Genomic DNA, 6,017 nt, shown 5'->3' with positions numbered 1-6,017 from the left:
TCCCTGTTTTGAAAAAAAAATCCCTTCATGCATGCTATTGAGGGTTGATATTCCAAATACATGTACTGCAAAGAATGAAAATATTTCAAGTTGCAACAATAACCTGTATACGAAACAAGATATCTATGAGCGGATTCTCATGGATAATACCCTCTGATGTGAATATGGAAGTTGACTTCCGATTGGTACAAAAATTGATCCCAGCATAAGCCATGACTTAGCAAATAATGTGTGAAAATTTCAAACATCTACGATAAATAGTTGCTGAGAAATCCTTTTCAAAAATTTGTTTGAAAATTAAAGCTAAAAATAAACAGAGTCGTCGTTAAACAGGAAGTTGACATCTGATTGGTAAAAAAAAAGATCTTACTATATATTGAATGCTTAAATAAATAGTGTGTTAAACTTTCATGCATCAGCTATAAATACTTGCTGAGAAATCTTTGAAAAAAAATGGTTGAAAATTTTGGCTTAAAATAAACAAAGTCGTAATTCAAGGAAGGAATCTTCTCGTTATCAGACATAACTCTTACGTTAAGAAATTCATGAAATTTTGACACACTTAAACAGATCGTATAACCAAATGATTATCTCAGTGTAATCAAATTTGACCATTTTCTTTTCGCATCAAGGTCAGGTCAAGATCACTATCTTTTTTCCTCAATTTAAAGGATAACACAGATAAATGTAGTTATCTGCAGTTTTGTAGAAATCTGTTTTAAATATTACGTTTTATTCTTTATAGAAATGATAGAATATCAGAATGTATATTAGCTTATACTACTAAATTGGAATTTATATTTAAACTAAAATTGATATTGCTTACACCGCATTTCCTCCAATTAAAATTTGAAGATATTTTGATTATTATTTTATGCATCCAATATTAAGATATTTCTTATATCTTATATTACATATAATGAAGATACAATAGGGGGTCTGTCATGTATTTTTTGTACATGTGTTACATAATATTTCTAGTCCCTCGGCCCCCTATCTTGTGTTTTGTGTAAATATTGATTTTCCATATGTGTGTATAATAGGGGGTAATGGTTGCATTCAGCACCACATATTTTATTACTATGTAACATGTTTTTGAATGCCCCCTATTTTGTATATATCTTTTCGTCATTTACCAAATATATGATAATTTTCATTCTTACACATGTGTTCTGTTTTATGCCTGCTTAAGCAAAAAACAAGCTCAGTCTCTTTGGCTAGAACATAAAAGCTAAGGAACATAAATAATGAAGATCTTATATAAAGATATAAATTGACAGGAAAAATGATATTGGTGACCTTTTAATGAGATATCAATTCCGATCTTAGTGATTTTTCACACAAACTGAGTGATTAAAAAAGCTTATAAAAATGTAATCTGATAGGCAAATCATATTTTAAAAAAACATATTCAGAAACCCAGGTACATTGTACCTTATCATTAGTTCACATTAGGTGAAAAAAATCCAATATTAAAGTTACTGTTTTAAAAATGCTGAATAGACTCAGGAATCTACAGCAATTCCCAATTGCAAAAAATTGTGATATTTTCCTACGCCAATGTTCCGCAAAAAATATAATCCTTGTTAGATTCAAAACTGATTACTATTTCTATGCCAAATTGTATGATGGTAGAAAAGAAAGAAAAATATGGTATTTTAAATTTCTTCCAATTTGATTTAATGACCATTTCATCAAATTTACAAATACATGTATACCTCCCACCATATGGCATGTCTAAACAAATAGTGTGTTAAAATTTCAAGCATCTGCGATAGAAGTTGCTGAGAAATCTTTGTCAAAACTTTGTTTGAGAAAGTCGTCTTTAAACAGAAAGTAGAAGGGTGATTGGTACAAATATATATCCCACGATATGCCATGCCTAAACAAATAGTGTGTTAAAATTTTCAGCTCATGCGATAAAAAATCGCTTCAAAATCTTTACAAATTTGTTTGAAACTTTAAGCTGAAAATAAACAAAGTCGGCATTTAACAGAAAGTTGACGTCTGATTGGCACAAAGTTAGATCCCACTATATGGCAACCTTAACAAATAGTGTGATAAAATTTCAAGCATCAGCGAATATTAGTTGCTGAAAAATCTTTGACGAAAATTTGTTTGAAAAATTTGGCTAAAAAATATACAAAGTCGTCATTTAACAGAAAGTCGACCTCAGATTGGTACCAAAATATATCTCACCAAATTGATTTCATCCCTGTCCGCTCCTCTAAATAGAGAGGTTAAGCACTTGACCCTGAACGTGTAAGAGTACGTGTAACTAAGGGATTCCCTAATTTAATGTGTATTACGTCATGATTTTTGCATACCGCGTCATTCTACAAGTTGTACAAAACGTGGAGATAACGCCAGATTACGGTCTTTGCAGGGACACGTTTAGGTATCCCTTGTTATTTTAATTACTGGCACATTAAATATAAATATATTTATTTTCCAAAAGCATCTTATTTAAGCTGTTAATATAAGTCGCAATTTTCACTTCAGGCAAATTCCTTCTCCACAAGTAATCTATGCAGGAAAAGCGGAGAAATGTCATCCATCCTACAATTTTCCCCCTGACTGGCACATTACTCACTCCGAGAACCACTTGGCAAATGCTAATACTCAGATGGAATATATAAAAATAATTATTCTGCCATGCATTTCAATAATTGAAAGTAAAGAAAATCTATCAAAAGGGCCCTTTGTATTTTTGATGTATTAAGAGCAAAAATGGGGTTTCATTTTTTAGAGTTTTTGGCTGAAAACAATAACAAAGTTGTATTTGTTGAATTTTGCTCCAGCTTGCAGTACTGGGAGATTACTGCCACTAGATGTGAGTGTACAAAAAGCAATCAAAAATCATTTAAGAAAATCTTTAGAGGATTAGTATTCTAATTAAATTATCATGCAACTTGAACACAGCGATGACTCCGAAGTTTTTCCTGTGGACATTACAATGAGTAAATTGAAGCCGTTGTCAGGTAAGTGGTTGGTGCATATGTACCAACGCATCAGTAATTTACCTGACATTATTCGCAATGGATTTAAGAAGATCGTGATCGCTAACACTTTAAAGGCTCATCTGCAAGGTAAAATCCCGTTGGCCAGAGTGTTTATTTAGTAATTCTGAGTACTAGTGACACATTTGTAAATATTTGAATAAAGAATTGTTGCTTTCATTTCATTCTTGTGTATTTTTTAACAAAAATTAATGAATGATACATGTAAATATATTAAATGCAAGACAATATGAGTTAACCAAAATTACATCCGGCAATTTAATGATATACTGTGCAGACCTTAATTCGCCAAATTTGTGTCCCGCCAAAGAAACCGACTATACGGTACATTAAAAAAATGAGAAAAAAAATCAGGTTCAACACACAAATCCCATTAATGTGAGAATTGTTATTTCTCGCGCTTGTGCGGTATATCATCAAGTATAGATATGGATAAATCTGATAAAACTTAATAAGTTTAAGATCTTCTTGAAAACATTAATAATCATTATGTGATATGACTTTGAAATCATATTGTTGCTTAATGTTCAACATAATAATATATGAAGAAAAAATCTTCTTTTCTACCACATTGTCCAGATATTTTGAATTTGACTCCATAAATCTGATTTTATTACGGCTATTGTTACTCGGTTCAGCGATGTGGCCCATGGACCTCTTGTTTCTGTAGTACAGCGCTCATGAGAACATGAGAAGCGCGGTGCATCCTGTGAAATTTTCATTTTTATTGTTAGACAACTAGACAACATTGAGATGGTGACAATCTCAAAGGGCCTCGCTGAAATAGTGGACAATGGGATGAAAAGAATTTCAGAGAATTTTGCTTTGACCTTGATCAATAACTTCAAAATTTTCCAGCTGGAATAGAACTTCTAATTCCATCTCATTACCCCTTTACAACTGGCGTTTGTGTTTTATCTGAACAGATTTACTAAATTGGAAATAATATATGGTCTAAAACTGATTATAAAGAGATATGCTATGATCTTTACATCGACTTGGTTCAAGGTCAATGCTCGCCATTAACCATAAAGCTCTGTTTAAGTAAAGTTTCGGCCAAAAAGGGCTAAGTGGACAGTATATATATATATATGCTCTTAAAAAGGATAAATGTTTGATCTGATATGACCTTGAAACTTTATATACAAACATGATCATTCATGATCACTGCATACCCATTGATCAAAGGCACCAAGTGGGTAAAGTAGGAGCCTGATTGGTGCAAAGTGAGAGAAGATATGCACTGGACAAAGATTTTCCTTCTCTTGAACTTGTTTAAAATTGCCTTTGCACTATCTTATTCACTGTAGATGTCCCCAATGCTACTTTGTTATCCTGAATCTTAAGAGAGACTGTGTTAAGGCTTTTGATAACATCCATCATGAAGTTTAGCCATAATATACCTTTATCTTTAAGTTTCTTGCCCTTGCACTAGACTCTCTGAAGGGATTCTGTTGCATCTTATTTAGACATATGATTGCAAAAACACAAACAAAATCTGAAATCTCGACAGGTTCATATACACATGTATCTGGACGACTGGTTAATCAAGAGCCAACATCCTCGCCTGTTTGTGCATCCAAAAGAATTATTACTTAACCTGCTTCACAGCTTTGTAGTAAATTAGCAAAAAGTTTTATTGATACCGACTCAGAAAATAAACTATTTGAGGGCTCATATCAGTTTGACAAGATGTTAAGTTTCTCAGGTTTTTCGGTTTTATAACAACATATGATTTGGTCCCATTAGCCCGCCTACATATGCGATTTAATGTCTTTATAGCATCCACGCGTAGACAGTTTGTTTGTCCTGATACTAATCAGCCAATATTTGGTCATCCATCTTGGATGGTGGATCAACAGAATAAATATATTCAGTGTAGATCTATATCGGAAAGAGGGAAAGAGTATGTAGTTCTGTGGACGAATACATCAGAGTTGGGTTAAGAACACGTTGAACACGCTTAAGAGTCCGGAGAAGTTGAATGTGTCTCAACAGGGGATGTCAAAAACTATTCGACTATCGCTCGGTCACGACAATCATCGACTAAATTTTTCTTAGTCGATTAATTGTATAAAATGAGAAATTTGAATTATATTCTTTTTTTTTAAACGGCATTTTTGGGCCAGGTAAATTAGCAGTTTTCTTTCTTGGCATTTTTGATTCGTAACTTACACTCCGTTCTATTTGTGTCCTTGGTTGATTTTTATGCGGCAAAAAATGGTGTTCCTTCAAATGCAGCTCAGGGGAACTGCATTTAAACAAAACGGAATGTATACTCATTGGTAATTAGAAAGTCACGATTTACGATACCAAGATCGGAATTAATGTCTCAAAGCATGTAGATGATTATTTTAATCGAGGTTTTGATATTCTTGTTCCAACAACTTGTTTTAAGAAGCACGTCTCCTTGTTCATTAACCGTATGTAGAGCATGCTGTTGATAACGAATAAGCTGAGTGACACAAACCCCATAATCAGGTGATGATGGTATATCACGTTTATCATATAGTTTTGTTAATAGGTTACCATTGACGTCTTTTTCTAGTAAAACATCCAAATATGAAACAGATGTTTCGGAATCTGTGATATCTTTTATTTCTTTTAAAAGACAGCATCACTGACACTTATGTCATTTTGTTTGACGCTTTTATCTCAACTGGTCAGATTTCTCTATGATAAACTGAGTTCAAATATTGTTTGTGTGACATTAGTAAAGTCAAAAGTCTCTATCTGCTATTGTTTTAGAGGAGTAGCGATAACAAGCGTTTCCTGCATAAATGGCAATGACTTTGTAAGTTCTTAGAATTATAAGACAAACATTCGTTTTGTGCCATAACTTTTCAATGCCAATAACAAAAGATAAAATTGTTGAAATATAATTATGTAATAGATAGTTGTCACGAAAAAAATTGAGTAGAAAAAACATAAGAATTTAAAAGGATTTTTCACATGAAACGTGAGAAAAATTGAGTAGAAAACATAAGGATTTCAAAA

This window comes from Crassostrea angulata, chromosome 1 (assembly GCF_025612915.1).
Source record: "Crassostrea angulata isolate pt1a10 chromosome 1, ASM2561291v2, whole genome shotgun sequence".
NCBI classification, from domain to species: Eukaryota; Metazoa; Mollusca; class Bivalvia; order Ostreida; family Ostreidae; genus Magallana; species Magallana angulata.
The sequence above is the reverse complement of the archived record's forward strand: the minus strand, read 5'-3'. Positions refer to the sequence as shown.